This window comes from Callorhinus ursinus, unplaced genomic scaffold, assembly GCF_003265705.2.
Source record: "Callorhinus ursinus isolate GAN/ISIS: 27379988/994484 unplaced genomic scaffold, GSC_fseal_2.0 scaffold19, whole genome shotgun sequence".
Classification (NCBI taxonomy): domain Eukaryota; kingdom Metazoa; phylum Chordata; class Mammalia; order Carnivora; family Otariidae; genus Callorhinus; species Callorhinus ursinus.
In genome coordinates, this window is record NW_027397081.1 from 3,202,968 (window position 1) to 3,219,921 (window position 16,954).

A 16,954-nucleotide genomic window follows, 5' to 3' on the forward strand; every position below is an offset into this window, starting at 1 on the left:
GGACTTGATGAGAATAATTTTATTGCTGCCTATATGTTTTATGACATAGTTTTGGTGTGTCTGTGGCTCGCGGCCACTCTGACATTGGAATTTAGAGCGGTGTCCCACCTGCCCGGCTCTGAGGACAATGAAACATGTTATGTGTTATATTTTAATTCTAGAGGTGTTCTTTAATCCAATCACTCTGCAGAAAGGAGACTGTTAATGAAGAAGATTGCAGGGACTACTCTCCTGAAATATTTAAAATGGAGACTTTGTGACTATTATCTTTTCATTTTACCCCTGTGAGTGTTTACATTTTTCACAAACACCCCCCAAATAATTAAGACATCAATGAGCATAGGCGTCTGATTCACAGGTGGCAAAGACAAACTGCTAGAAGTTTGTTTTTGGAGTTTCTGTCAAAGGTCAGGTTTAGCTGAGATGATGAATGGCAACATGGAAAAAACCTTTTGTCATCATTGATTTAAACAACCAGAATAGGTTTCTGGAAATCGGCACTGTATTCTTTTATTTTTAATTAATGTATTAATTTATTTGTTTGGCGGTGTGTTCCTACAGGAGCTGGAGTAAGCAGCTGAATTTTCCCCAAACAGAGGTTTCAACTGTTCTAAATTTCAATATAAGCAGCTGGTGTTCAGCATTCAGAGTGGGTCAAGCCCCTCGTCTAGAAAAGGGAGATCAGTAGAAGGACTCAAAGCTGTACTTGGTATTTATGAATAACAGGTCTTTTAGCAACTGAACCACTGGAGGTGCAAAGGCTTTTGCGGCTTTCTGCAAGAGCTCCGCTCCACTTCCAGACAACAGCGGTGAGTGCTAGGATTGTTCCTCCATGCATCCCCTCTGTCCCATTCTCCCCTTGGTCCTTGAGAACAGGCACAGATATACCCAACACAGCACAGACCAGATGTTCAGTTCAATAGACAGAGGCCAAGATTGAAGACATAGTTATGGTGAAATAACTGGGAGCCCACTCAGCTCCACAGTGCAATCTGAGAATTGCCATGGGCTGGGAGGTTGGCACAGACAGCAGAAGTAGGGACATGGGTACAGAGAACCCCTGAGGAGTTGGGAGAGCACCTTAGTGCAGCATCCTAGACTAGGACACGAGGAAAATGGGGGAAACCCTGCATGCCCATCTGGAAGATGTGACCAAGCAGGCATGGCAAATTTATATTTATAGAAATGAAGCAATGAAGCACCAAATCATATGGTGCTGACTGTGAGTGACTATGGTTGATTTGGTAGAAAGAACACTCGTTGGGGATGCCTGGGTGGCTCAGTTGGTTAAACGTCTGCCTTCGGCTCAGCTCTTGATCCCAGGGTCCTGGGATCGAGCCTCATATCAGGCTCCTTGCTCAGCGGGAAGCCTGCTTCTCCGTCTCCCTCTGCCCCCTGCTTGTGTGTGTGTGTGCTCTCTCTCTCTCTCTCTCTCTCTCTCTCTCTCTCTGACAAATAAATAAATAAAATCTTAAAAAAAAAGAAAGAACTCTTGTTGGATAATCAGAGGACCTCATGGTGATTTCACAATGTAGTTGGATGTGAGTCTGTGAGAAAGTCACTATATGATCTCTTTACTCAAAAAAATGCTCTCAAAAGTTCCCGATGAAGTCCCCGGTGATCTCTGTGAAGTTTGACTCTTGCTTGATAGACTCTCCCTTCTTTCCCTGTTTACATTCTGTGGTCTTTGTCCCACATTCAGACTTCTTCTGCTCAGATACATTTTTTTTCTTCCAAGTAACTTACCAGATATTTCCACTCAAAAAATTTTTTTTATGTTTTTCAATTCCCAAATCTTCAATTTATATTGTTTACCTTTTGACTTATTTTATTATGAGTATTTGTATATGATGTCCATATCTGCCTTTGGTTCCTATCAGTTAATAGATTTTTCTTTCAATAACAGTAACTAACTCTGCCTGAATTAAGGAGGGAAAAACATATATATTAAATAATTTGGGGGAGGGCTACAGAAGCTGGCTTACAAGGTAAACAGCCAAGGGCAGATCTGCTAACATGCCCCAAAAATGGTCTCATGAAAACCCCACTACACAAAGACCAAGGTTGCTCTACCATCATCGATGGCATGCCTTTCTGCTTCTGAAAAATGAACGTAAGCACTGCCCTGCTGCCCCCTCCAAAAGCTGGGGTCTGTATCATCCTTGCTCTTCACTCACTAGTTTTCTTTGAGTTCTATGGTAGAACTCAAGTGGCACTTGAGATTAAGTTCAAGATCCTGTGACCAAGGACATTAAGCTGATGGTCACTTAAGTTTGATCCCATTTTAAAGAATTAATATTAATAACAATTATTATATAAATATGAATATTATATTAATTATGTTGTTTTCTGGGTTATTTACACCTATGTGCATGTTACTTAGGTATATCCATGGGACAAGGTGAGCTTAGGATCCCCCTCCTCCACCATCTTCCCTGGAAGTCCAAATATATCCACATTAAACCTTCAAAAAGTCAATCCTTGGGTTAACTCAGGGAATATAAGCACTCAACATCTCATAGTTCTTCTATATAAATAATGACTGTTTTTCTTTATCTTTGACATCTTACTTTTCATTAGAGCTCTGCTTCCAATATATTTCCCCTCGCATTTCTTGCTGATACTTCATATCCACTGCTAAGAAGTCAATGCCACCGACACAATTGCCATTTTAAAAAGTTCCCACTTTAATCATTGATATAAAAGTACCAGAAATCTGGAGCCAATAAAGCCAATGTTTTGTTTATAGCCTCCTGTTTCACTTTGTAGGTAAGCCCTGTTATTTCTTTCTATGTGTCCTAACATCGCAGTAATTAATGTTGTTATTCGATTATCTATACATCCCATCATGTATTTATTTAATAATTCAATAAATATTTATATAGTACAAATCATGCTTATTTAACAAAAAAATAACTGTGTGCCTTCTATGACAAAGGCACTCTACTGGACACCAATAGCGTTAGCAATTCAACAATAACAACAAAACTTCTCCTAATATTCTACTTGGAGAGACAAGATTCAGTAAACCTAAAAATGATAACATCATTTTGGTTCATGACGTTAAGAAATGCAATGTGTATGTGTGTGTGGGGGGGGTGATACCACTGAAAATTATTCCAATTTTCTAAAAGTAAGTGTTCCATTGTAAAATTAATTTTTTATCCCTGTGAATGTCTTTATGATGCTAGCTGTTTCTCTCATGAGAGAAGTTCTTGTCTGTGGACCAAAAGAATTGAGACATAACAAAGCTTACCCTTAGCCAAAAGGTCCATCATTGCCTAAAAAGGGACCCTATTCCTGTAGAGTCATAAAAATTTAAGCAATTAAGTAGAATGCTTACCAAAATGCCATAAGGAATATTAATTAATTAATTTTTAATTTTTTTTTTTTTTTTAGTTAACAACCTCTGAGAAAAAGGCAAGGATGGAGATTTACCACTATGCACTTAGGGCAGTTATACACTGCGTGCAGTATTTCCATCCAAGACAAAGTCATCAGTGAAAACTTAAGACAAAGGAAAAGTCCCAGTTCTTGAAGTACTCACTTAAATCAATTAACCTCAACTATAATTCAAGGGAACATATTAAGTGAGGAAGGAATAGTGGAATAAATCTCATGTGCCTCAACCAATAAATAATGTCTTTTGGTCAGGAAATAAAAAATGTGTTTTGAATATCTTTATACTTTGGGTCATAAGAAATATATAAAAGCATAGCAAAGAAAAGCCTTGGATAGAGTTCTCTTTCTGCCAAGACATATTTAAAATGTAGTACCCAGCATGATTAAATAGTTAAGTTTAATAGAGTATAAGTTTTTGCCCCATAAAATAATCTCTCTTTGCTGGTATTGATTTACTAACACCTTACTGAGTGGAATGTGTGTTTTGCAGGATGTTTTGGGGAGTCTTATTGATTCACTGCAAGTCCAGAGGATGGGAAGAATAGAAATGGCTTTGATTTCATTTTTTCATTAAAAAGTCAGTTGTGATCAACCTTAAAACTCAAAGGTAATCTCAGTTTATGATCTGTACCCCTTTAAAAATGTTTTCTCCATGAGGCCAAAAGAAGCTAGTTAGAGTTTAAGCTTCATTAATGGAAAGGAAGAAAGGCAATGGTGTCTTTCTGTTCCGAGCTAGTGATACCAAAACTACAGAAATGTATTCAAATTCGGGCGATAAACTTTAAGGAAATCTAGAGATAAATTGCAAATGCATTAAGAATAGTGTGACCAAAACATTGACAAGACCCAGTGCCAGGTAAATGAGGATATACATGTTTTTGTTGTTTTTGTTTTGTTTTGTGTTTGTGTGATCAGTGTCTTTATGCATTTGGATGATTGCCATGTACAAATGGGATTATACTTCAAAAAGTCTGAGTACAGGCTTTAGGAAACTGATCCTGAATCAACAGAAGAAAGTATATTCTCAGCACTTTGAAAGGCTGAAAACACAGAGATGCTGGCCATTTTCACAAGATGTGCTAAAACTGGAAGTCCAGCTAGAAAGGGGTATAGTGTACAGAAGACTTTAGCAGAAATGAGCATCAGAGTCGAATCTAAATTGTATGACCTTTTACCTTCATCTAAACCAGAGAATCTATAATGTCATTAAAGTGTACATATGTTTATAATAAATCAGTATTCCTGAAAAGGCACGACTAATCGTTATTTTAAAATTAAGTAGTTCGTGTTTTCATAAGAAAGAATTATTCTATTATTGGAAACTTCTAGATACAACAATAAAAATAAAAGAAAAAATTATTCCATTCTCTTTATTTGTACAATGTTAGTATGGTCATGCATTAGTGCATTTCCCCATTTTAGGAATCTCTATTTTTTAAAAATGTTTGTTTATTTATTTTTAATTCCAGTATAATAAGCATACAGTGTAATATTAATTTCAGGCATACAATATAGTGATTCAACACTTCATACATCACTCTGTGCTCATCACGACAGGTGTCCTCCTTCAACTCCATCACCTGTTTCTGCCATCCCCCCGCAACCTACCTTCTGGTGACCATCAGTTTGTTCTCTACAGTTAAAAGTGTTTCTTTTTTTTAATTGTATGTTTGTTTTGTGTTATTTTAATCATTTTGTAAATATAGCATTTTGAAATTAATATAAAAACTTTTATTTCTATTATACTTCATAGTTTAATGACTTAAATTATCTTACAAATAATAAAGAAATAATAATTTATCACTAATTCCCTTATTGCTGTATATTTAGTGTAAATTAGAAGGTTGATATTACAAATAATACTGAGATAAAAAAATCAGTGCATACAGATTCTCCCTTATATTGGATTATTTTGTAAAAGTATTACTTTTTTTTTAATAACAAACGAGGTTGAAAATACACTAAATATGATTTTTCTTTAGGGAAATATAAATTAAAACCCCAATGAGACACTGCTACACAATTATTAAAAAAGCTAAAATTCAAAATGCAAAACACACCTAAATGTTGAAAAGGAAGGACTAGAATTTTCATACACTACTGATGAAAATGTAAAATGGTACAATTTTGCGAGAGTTTGGCAGTGTCTGAAATAGCCCAACATGCACTACCATATGAGCAAATCACATCATTAAGTAGAAATCAACCTCAAGATCACATAGCTATTGCATTTAGCAGGCAAAACCTTTAAAGCAACTAACAAAGAGCCAAAGGAAAACATATTCCAAATATTAAAGTAAAATATTATCATGATTAGTAAATTGATAGAACATATCAAAGTTTAAAAGTGTTTAAAGTGTACAAAGTGAAAGGAAAATTTCCCTAAATTAACTCAACAGTAGTTTGAAGATGTCAGAAATTTAGTGTCTGTGGAATGGAAGGCAGAAAAATAGAAATTATCCAATCTGAGGAATAGACATTAGAGAATAGGACCAAAGAATAATAGACTCTCAGATACCGGGGTAGACTATTAAATGGATTAATGTAAAAAGTGATGAGGACGAGGCCAAAAATAAAGTTATGAATAAATAAAGCACAAGAGTCCCAAATTTGGTTTTTAAAAAAATCAGTTTACTCATTCAACAAGCCCGTAAGGCCTAAGCAGGATGAATAAAAACAAACAAAACCTCTTACACAGACACATAATTGTGAAACTTCAGAAAAATTTAGGGAAAAAATGAAATGCCAAAATAATTACTTCTGATATAACATCCTTAAAATAAGAAGTTGAAATAGAGACATTTTCAGATTAATGAAAGCCGAAGGAATCTGCTCCAAGAAACCTGCACTACGGGAAAAAAAAAAAGAAACCTGCACGAAGGGAAATGCCAAGAGATACTCTTCAGACTGAAGGGAAAGGATACAAATAAAAGCTTGCTTCTATCAGGAGGAGTAAAGCGCTCTCTGAGATAATTAAACTTCGTGCTTTTCGTCTTGTAGTTTCTTTTTAAGTAAAAACTGCTTAAGAAAAAAGAACCGTGCTAGGTGGTGATTACTACATACGTGGATAGAAAAGTATATGAAAAAAATAAAGTGCAAAGCAGGAGGTTGGGTCACTGGAATCAAGCTGTTGTAATGTTTTATTTCTGAAAAAGCAAGGAAGAAATGTTAAAGGTAAAATGTGACTTTGGCAATGCTGAAAATAGACTGTTCAAAAAACACAGTGACAGGACATGAAAGGACAAGCCATAGACTGGTAGAAGAATTCCACTACAGATCTCTGGCAAGGACTGAAAGCAGAAGATAAAAGTAGCTCAATAATAAGAAACCACCCAAAAGAAGAAACTCAGAGAAACTTCACAAAAGAAGAGTCATAAATGATCAACAAGCATAGGAAAAGATGTTCAGTATCATTCTCTATGAGGAAAATCCTAATTAAATTCCCAGATTAGATACCACTGCACCCCTAATAGAATTTCTAAATTAAAAAGAAAAAAAAAAAAAAAAAGTTCCAAGTGCATGTGAGGATGCAGAGCACCTGGAACCCTAGTGGGAATGCAAAGGTGTGTAGCCACTTCAGAGCTAAATATCCACTTCCCATAAGACCTGTCAATGTCAGTCCTGGGCATTCACCCCAGAGAAATGAATATATGTCCGCAAAAGACTTTCCCAAGGATGCCCACAGCAGCTTTATTTCTACACATTAAGAATTGGAAAAAACCAAACTGTCCGCCAACAGGTGAACTGGCAAATTTATATAATAGAATATTAATAAGCAATAAAAATGAACCAACCACAGATGCAGGCAACAACATGATTGTGTCTCAAAAACATTATGCTGAGCAAAAGAAGCCAGATGCAGATTATTATATGCTACATAATTATTTTATATAAAGTTCAGAAGTGATACACGTATAATAAAATTTCCCAAGATCAGTCCTAATTCCTAAGGCCATATTTTATACGTAGTCACGTCCCCCACAGATTTTTGTATGCAACAGCAACTTTTGACACTCGAGAACATTGAACTAACATGTGTGAACACATAGAGCAGAAAAGATGAGATTTAAGTTATGACACATAAGCTGGGATGGAAAAATGACAGTGCTAATACAGTTTAAGAGTTCAGACAGTTTGCTGAGTGACTTTACTTTCTTGACGAGTGTCTGTGACAGGCACTCAGAACACAGACGATGCACTTCATGCAGAGGTAAGGCTCAACAAAACGGAAGAGTGAATCACGAGTGTGCTTTGTATGTCCTTTCTGAAAATGGAACTGCCTACAACAAGTCATTACAGAGTTATTTACAAAGGTTTGGCTTCCACTTTTCCCCCAATAACCACACTCAGAGTGTAGATTTCATTCAAACTTAACATAAATCACAAGCCTGTAACCACGAGGTCACCCGTGTAGTAAGCCTACGCTTCTTTAGAATTTTAATATTTATAAGACTCTTTGCAAATAGTAACTATAACGTCTATTTTACTGCTCATTTAGTTATTCCTGATTGAATAGTGTAACTACTCTGTGCTTCTTTAAAATTTATTCTGTCCTTTTCTAAAAATAGCATGATTAGTAGACAACAACACAAATAATGTGCATTTACCAAACTCACTTTATTTTCTGCAAGCTGATACCTACTAATAAGAAACTAGGTCTACAGTCATTGATGTCATCCATGTGGTCTTTCTGGTGACTTTTCTACCGACAGACTTTCATGAGATTTGGAGGGAAAACTACTCTCATTTTACATCTGACCTCACAGCACAGGAACTATTTCATATAACCTTGTTTTTTCAACCATTGCTTTTTAGACAAGGTGCATTTGAAAATTAATATGTCTTAATGTGTAAAATATAAGAGTTCACCTTTAGAGGTTGCTACACTGAAGAAAAATAGAAACATAGGAATCACATATTGATGTTAGTTATTTGGAGCTGGGAGGTGGGTGAGGTGAGGACCAGCAAGGCTGGTTGTGTTGAAGTGAGCCTTGGCTCATTTCCCATGAGAGAAGGTGCTACATACCGCATCAGAGAGGGCTGGAAAGATGACCTCATTTTCAGATCTGTGAGGCAAAGAAGGAAGATAATTGGGTGTTCAAATTCATGAGGCAAAAATCAAGTCACTGTCCACTAAATACCTAGCATAAAATAATCTCAAAGTCAAACCTATGACACGACTACAAGAAGGTCAATTGCATGGTTATAGACACAGAAATGTATTAAGTATTGAAAGTTATACTTCTAAACCAGCAGCACTTTTTCCTAATCTGAATATATATTCTGCACCATTATGATAGCCTTTGGTGTGCTCATAGAGCATTAAGTAAACTTCTAAGTATTTTCATTAAAGAAAAACAGAAGTAGATGAAATTAAAAGTTAGTGCTTTAATATCATCTATTTTTTGTTCCTCATTCTAGATTCTAGTTTTGAAGAAGTAAAAGCCCAGAGAAATTGATGTGGTCAAGACTGCCAAAATTTCCAGATGAGATCTCTTCCAAATACACCAGCAGACAAGGAAGGAGTCCCTGAGGTCTTAGAAGAGGTGAGTACAGTGAGACCTGGACAAAGCTCTGAGTGTTTCCCTCATCTCAGGCAGATAGTATGACAAGAGACATTGAGAACTGATAAAATCATACATTTTCTTGTACTGTGAAATCAACCATTAACCAAAGTATGTCCACATTTACACCATCTCAGAAGGATTTTGGTCATCACACATTTAGGTTGTTGGGCACTTTAACTCCTGGATAAAAGTGAACTTCAAACTGATGGACTAAATCAACTATCCAGACTTTTTGAAAAATCAGATTTAAGATCTTATGTGACCAGATCATAGCTGTAAGGTAGAGATCACATAGCCTACCTCATTTTATTCATGGAGGTGGCATGGGGCCAAGCACCAAAGGCTCTGTATGCATTAAGGACACACCACGTATCCAATGCCTAGAGACAGTAATGGCTAGCTAGAGAAGAAGTGAAATATATTGGCTAGAGAAGCAAAATAAATGGAACTTTTGAGTTTTTTTGGAAAATATTCTTTCATATGTTTGATTTCCACTTCAGGAAAAAAATGCTAATTAAATTATCTGCAGATAATTGAATAGGTACTGTGTACAATATCCTATAGTTATCTCCCTATATGTTTTTACCTGAAGTGTGTTTATTTTATTTCACTTGTAGGACAGTCCTTCAAAGTCTATGCAAACTGTGTCCACATTAACCTATGGGAATTCACCTCCAAACCCCATGGCTTTCTAGGAAAGAACTTCTACACACACACACACACACACACATCAGTTCTGCTTCAGTTTGTGAAGGGATATTCTTTTGTTATTCACAGTTCTCATTAACTATGAGGGCTGCAGGGCAGTGAACATTATCCTTTTGCTTCTTCTGCACAGTGGAAGCATTCTTAGGTTGACTAGATTAAGCACTTTGCTTTTCATTTGTGTATTCAGATTCCTCATCTCTGATGTGCCTCGAATCTCCAGGATTTCCTTTACATTAAAATCCCAGTTATAGATGTTTTCTCCTTAAGTGATTAACATCAACGCTTAGACTTTTCTAAACTCAAATTTAAATTACAGCCAACTAAAAATTTCCCACTGTTTCTTTCAGAAATAGGCATTTTACATGTCAAATGAAAATAGGGATCTTATGTGTCAAATGAAATAGATGTTTTAGAAAATCTAGACAAGCATCAGAAATTCTCCAACAGAGGTGGAAATGAGACAAATTAAACCTGCATCGAGATGAAATCCTGGAGATTTAGCCTGTCTACAAAAGCCAACAAGAAGCATAAGAGATTTACGGGGAAATTTGTTGTATTAATACTAGCAAAATGCACGGGGAACTCCCTTCTTGATCTGATCCTTAATGATTATTCCAGATTTGTACCAGGATTTTTTTTCTACTAATGTAACAAAAGTATGTCCCCATATAATCATAAATCAGGAAAAAGTCAGTCTTGACATGCCTGTTTTTCAAGCTTTGGTGTTGTGAGAAATTAAAATACTAACTTACAAAGGCGTGAACGTCAGTTACACTCTGTGCTCACTGGATGCATTCTGTTTCTGAGCATGGGAAGAAACTAGTCACTCTAGTTATGCCATATGTTGTGAACATTTCTCTACTGTCTTGTCTGGGCTGTTACTTTCTTTGACAGTGTTTTCCTTTTGTCCGTGAATTCATTGCTATAGCCCTGTGTAACGACTAATTTGGTCAATTTTGGAGCATAAGGGAATACTCATAATAGGTATCCAAACTCAGGACTACCTTAGTAGCAAAGAAGAAGCAAGGACATACCTCTAAGCTTGTGTTCAAGGAATTCTAAGAAGTTAGTTTTGCTAGAAGTAGGAGTCGGACTGAAATGCCATCCAAGTGTTATATTCTCGTGGGATTTTTGTACAGAGAACCAAGAATATTTAAATTCTGCCCTGACTCCACCCAGCTCTCCTACTTGCCAGGTGTTCAGAAGAAATGCATATGTGTAAGAAATAATGGAAAACAGAATAAGGGGCGCCTGGGTGGTTCATTCGGTTAAGCCTCTGCCTTCGGCTCAGCTCATGATCCCAGGGTCCTGGGATCAAGCCCTACATCGGGCTTCCTGTTCACCAGGGAGTCTGCTTCTCCCTCCCCCTCTGCCTGCCACTCTGCCTATTTGTGATCCCTCTCTCTCTGTCAAATAAATAAATAAATCTTAAAAAAAAAAAGAAAGAAAGAAAACAAAATAAAGTCAACCTTTACATTAACTAGTGATTTGGCCACAAAACCCACTGTAGGACTCTTATACATTGAATTTGTTTTCTTTGGAAACCCTCAAATTAAAGTCAGCAAAAGTACCTGCCACTCCCTGTGTCCTTCATGCGCAGGTGGAGATCTCACATCTCATCCTTCTGATGAGGGGAAGAGTCAAGCCAAAGCACAAAAGTAGGCCCACAGCACATACAAACACATCCACCTGCCCATGTACACACACATGCTTGCTCAGGAACGAAAGAAAGAGAATATCTTTTCTTAATGTCTGTCTTAGATCTGTCCAAGCCACAGACTCAGCTTTCTGAGCTGCAGAAGGAAATTCAAAGGAGGAAGGCAGGTGTCTGGCTCTTTAATCTTTTGGTACATTCTTACCTATATTTAGCAACATCTGTTGCAGCAAGAGATAGCAATTTTGATTTGAATTTTGATTTGAATATCTGAAGTCCTTCCTCTCTGTGCAACCCCATTTGTATCCCATTTAATATGCCACTTCCTACTTCAGCTCCAGTGGGTTTGGCCCAACAGATAAATGTGGAATTTGCTTTAAGATGTTATCTGGGTGGACAGAATGTCAAGTGTTCTCTCAGGACACTGGACCGGATCTATTGACAAGGCAATGGTCAATGACCTGGCCTCCCTCGGCTGACTGAAGGTCTGTGTAAGAGTTAGTGTAAAGAGATAGAAAGCAAGGTTATTAGGACATGGAGGACAGTGCTCTTTCTCTCTCTCCTTCATCCCTCTCCCTTCTCTTTGGGGACAACCATATGCTCTCCCCCAGAAAGGGAAAGGAAGTAATGGATCTGCTGCTAATCATTTCCTTCCCAATCAGTAACTTTCAAGGAGTTGTAATGACCATGATTGTGAAATCATATGAAACTGGTGTAAAAATGTTTGTGAATGAAAAATTTTATCATCAGAAGTGACCTTACTCCATTTTCAGAGCTTTCCCAGACAAATAATAGGTGGGCTTTTTTTTTTTATGTTTGTCCATTCCTTCACTAAATATTTATTGAGCACCTACTTAGGGCCTGACACATTTAATGATGCCTTCCTCTCTAGTATAAGTGAAATAATCCGTACAAGGGAAATCACCAAATTCCAGGAGTCAGGAGGGGTTTATTACAAAGCTAGTGCAGGAAATTCCCATGTGCACTTCACCAATGTTAATTTATTTAATCTTCTCACTCTCATACACACATAAAATTGGTTCTTTTAGGAGCCCATAAATTACTTGTCCAATGTCACATGGCTAGTAAATGGTGAAGCTGTGATCTGAACAGCCCGCCCCCCCCACCTCGTGTCCGTGTACTTAATCATTATGCTACACTTGATCGCTATTCATGCGCTAATATAATAAGAACAGTTTTTACTTAAATGGAAGAAGTTAATAATAGAATATTTAGTGTAAGAAAAATATACAAGTAAACAAGATAGAGAGGGGGCAGGTGGCGAAAGAAAGAGAAACAGAGAAAAATGCCAACAGTTGAGGCACTACTGTGTAGAGGGATTTCCTGCCCGTGCCTGGCCCACCTGGGTAGCTGTTCTCCACCACTTCACTCCCATGGAACCAAAAACCCAGACAGATTTAGAGATGGAAGCTTAGTCAGGACTTCACATCTTTCCATCCCCAGTGTTTCAATATTAAATTCCTTTGAAATGAAAACAGTGTTGATATTAGGTCCTCAAAAGATAATAACAATCTTGCAGAGAGAATTTAAATGAAAAAAGAAAAATCTTAGGGGATGGCTGTTTCTTGACTGTGAAGCCATCATCTCTCATTCAGTCTAACTAGATGGCATCTTCCAGTGATGATATGTAACACTTTATCTCGGCTCTGAAATCTGCTGGGCATTTTCTTTGCAGGGACCCTGGTTCAGGAACACTCATTTCCTCTTATAAAAAAAAAAGAAGGAGGAGGAGGAGGAGGAGAAGAAGAAGAAGAAGAAGAAAAAGAAGAAGAAGAAGAAGAAGAAGAAGAAGAAGAAGAAGAAGAAGAAGAAGAAGAAGAAGAAGAAGAAGAAGAAGAAGAACAGAACTTTGTACCTTCTCAATTCATATCAAGACTTATGTTTTTGACTCAACCTATCCTAATAAGCTGCCCAAGGTAATTTCCCAAACCTTATTCTGTATTAATATTGTGAATTTTAGGTTTTATTAGTATAATTTTCAAATCCCAAAATTAAATCTCTTTAGATTTGAAGGTATGAGAGGCAGTTTAATTAAAAATCAACTTATGGAGATTTTCAATTGTAATGTTTAAATGATCTGTTACAATACAAAATACAAGAAGAGAGTAGTAGCATCTGTTATGATTAGAGATGTCTTTGGTAATTCTCAAAAGATTTTGCCTTCTGGAGCGGTAACTACTGAAAATCACTGAGTTGAAGCAGGAGCTTGGGAAATGAAATTCTGGGACTATCTGTGACACCTAGAATACTACACAAGTGGTTGATTTCTCTTTAAAAAAACTTTATTAAATATTATTTTATTATGTCTTATTTATTTAGTGCATATGCTGCTGAATTTGAGTTGCTACATATTGGAGCAATATTTTAGAGAACAATAAATGGACGGTATCCATTATTAATTATTAATTTTCATCTACCTCAGATTGCCATTTAAAATCAAATGCTATCGCATTGATGGCTCCCTCTTTTCTGACACATCATAAAGTTTTGTATCTCTGTACTTCTGTTCCTTACCCTGGGATTATTGCAGTGTACACATCTATTACTCTACCCAGATCGCCTTGACTCCCTGCTGCAGTGACCTCCCACTTTTGCTAGACCTGAAATGAATGGCTTACATCTCAGCCTTCTGCAGAGATTCACTTTGGCTGTCAAGAGACACCTGGAGTCTTTACACTCCAGAGCTCCCCATGGGTGAGTCAAGGTATTAAGTTAATTCATTCTACATGTATTCATCCAAAAACCATGTGTTCAATACCTGCTACACACCCGACACTAGTTTAGGCATCAACAACACAAAAGTGAGTAAAACACACAAAGTCCTGTTCTCATGAAGCTTATATTCTAGTGAAGGGAGATGTGATCAATACAAGCAGACAAATTAGTGCACTAGATAAATTTAGACAGAAATGAATGTAATAATGAAACTGAGTCGTGCAATGGAAGTGAAAATTTCCTTAGACAGGGCATTCAGGGAAACGATCTCTGCAGAACTAAGCCATGATAGTATTCTTATATAAAGCTAAGAGCTTATCAAGAGTGTAGAGCATGCATGTTTTGCACAATGACATGCATAGCTTATAAAAAAAAAAGACTGACATAAATACTCCACTGTTAGTTGAATAGAATTCCCGAAAATAATGTCCTGATTCTATTTCTTTGAAACTTTATTCTTTAGTTCAATGATACTCAACAGTAAGTTGAGAGATCCTGTTTCAAATCATGTCTAATTAAGAAGCCCTAAATTATCCTTATTCAATTTCCATTGAAATATCCGTGAAGACTGAGAGAGAGAAAAAAATCACAACTTGAAAAGCCAAGTCTTCCAGGCAAAAAATTAGCAATTTCTGATAAATCTTGCAAAAATAGTTCAAAAGAACTGGATAAAGGATAAAGGTGTGACGTGTGCATATTCTTTTTTTTAAAATAATTTTTTATTTTATTTATTTTATTAGAGATCTAATATTGCATTCACTGTCCCCTGTTGGCAAAGTCACCCCAAAAGAATGGAGAGATCAGTAATCATCCCAGTTGGTGTAATACTGCATTGTTTCAAAACCAACTCATAATTGATGCCAAGTAAAAGCACTGTGTGCCCATTAAAATATGGCATGGTTGAAGAAATAAAGTACATTTGAAACCTTCAAAAAAAACATTTTTTCAGATCTCATCTTTTTTATTTCTTGTATAATTTCACTTGGTCAGAGAACATATTTTGTACAAGTTCTGCCCATTTAAATTTACTGAGATTTTTCTTGTGGCTCAGAATGTGTTCCATCCTCATGAATGTTCCCTTTTACTTGAAAAGATGCATATTTAATGTGGTTTTTGGGTGCAGTGTTCTATGAATGTATATGTGTGTGTATATATATATATATATATATAATAAGGATCATTATCAGGTGTGGTTTATCTCAGGATACATGGCTTTCTTAACATTTGAAATCTAAATAATGTAATTCACCATATTAATACACAGAAAAGGAAAAAATATATATTTATCTCAATAGATGTAGAAGATATTTTGGCAAAATTCATATCCATTCATGATTAAAATGATAGAAAAACTAGCAGCAAACGAAATAAGGGAACTCCCTCAACCTAATCAAAGCATGTATGAAAATCCTACAGCTAAAAAAAAAAAAAACAAAGAAAATCTTCCAGCTAACATCATAATTAATGGTTAAAATCTGAATGCGATCCTCCTAAGACTGAAAACACTGCAAGATGTCTGCTCACATCACTTTTATTTCCCTCTGAAATAGAAGACGTAGTTAAGGCAGTAAGCAAGTAGAGGAAATAAAAGGCATACAGATGGGAGGAGAGGAGGTAAACTGCTTAATTACAGATGCCATGTTTTTTATGAAGGAAATTCTAATATATATATATATGAGAAAGCAGCTAGAACTAACAAGTTCAGCAGTGGTACAGCATGTGAGGTAAAAATAAAAACTCAACTGTTTCTATATCTGAACAGTGAAGAATGGAAATTGGAATTGGAAAAAATACTATTTACATTTGCAAATGAAAATAGGAAACATTTACGAATGAATTTAACAATGTGTAAAATCTATACATTGAAACCACAAAACACTGCATATATTTGAAGGTGAAATATAGAGGTTATATCATGTTTATTAATCTAAAGACTCAGCATTGTTAAGTTGGGAGCTCCCCAAAGTGAACTATAGATTCAATGTGATCCCTATGGAAGTCCTGAGAGGCTTATTTTTTGCAGAAATTAAAAAGCCCTTGTTTAAGTTTATATGCAAACAAACAAACAAAAAAAAAAAACTAGTATAGCAAAAATACCTTTGTAAAAGCAGACCAAAGCTGAAGCCCTTGTACCTTTCATTTCATGACATATTATAAGTTGATGGTAACCATGAGTGTGCTGTTGGCATGAAGATAGACCGACAGATCAATGGGAAAAGAACACAGAGTTTAGAAATAGAGACAAATGTTTTATCAACTGATTTTCAAACAACGAGTCAAAGTAATTCAATGGGAAAGGAGTTTTTCCAACAAATGATTCTGGTACAATTGGACATCCATGTGCAAAAGAAGATAAACCTTGACCCACTTCTCACACCGTATATAAAAATTAATTTATAAGAGACAGTAGACCTAAATATTGTGAACAGGAGCATACAATTTCCTGTACAAAACAAAAATACCCTGTGACCTTGAGGTTAGCTTTATGTTCTTACATAGGACATGGACATCACAAACCACAGAGAAAAGAATGGAAATTGTATTTCATCAAAATTAAAAATGCTTCTTTCTCACAAGACATTATTAAGAAAATGAAAAGGCATGCCATGCATTAGGAGAAAGTATTTGTTGAATATGTATCTAATAAAGGGCATATATCCAGAATAGATAAAGAACTCTTAGGGCACCTGGGGGGCTTAGTTGGTCAAGTGTCTGCCTTCAGCTCAGGTCATGATCTCAGGGTCCTGGGATTGAGCCCCACATTTGGCTCCCTACTCGGTGGGAAGCTTGCTTCTCCCTCTCTCTCTGTCTCTCAAATAACTAAATAAAATCTTTAAAAATAATAAAAATAAGGAAACAATTTGCCCTATTTAAAAAAAAAGAAAGA

At 36.2% G+C, this 16,954-nt stretch overlaps 1 long non-coding RNA gene across 1 annotated transcript; it reads left to right on the plus strand.

The window, feature by feature from the left end:
* Positions 1-711: 711 nt before the first annotated feature.
* LOC112840157 (uncharacterized) lies at positions 712-14,989 on the plus strand. The gene is made up of 5 exons (XR_003212407.2): positions 712-809; positions 3,893-4,009; positions 8,824-8,948; positions 13,028-13,268; positions 13,908-14,989. It is a non-coding gene; the product is annotated as an uncharacterized lncRNA (long non-coding RNA).
* The last annotated feature ends 1,965 nt before the right edge of the window (positions 14,990-16,954 follow it).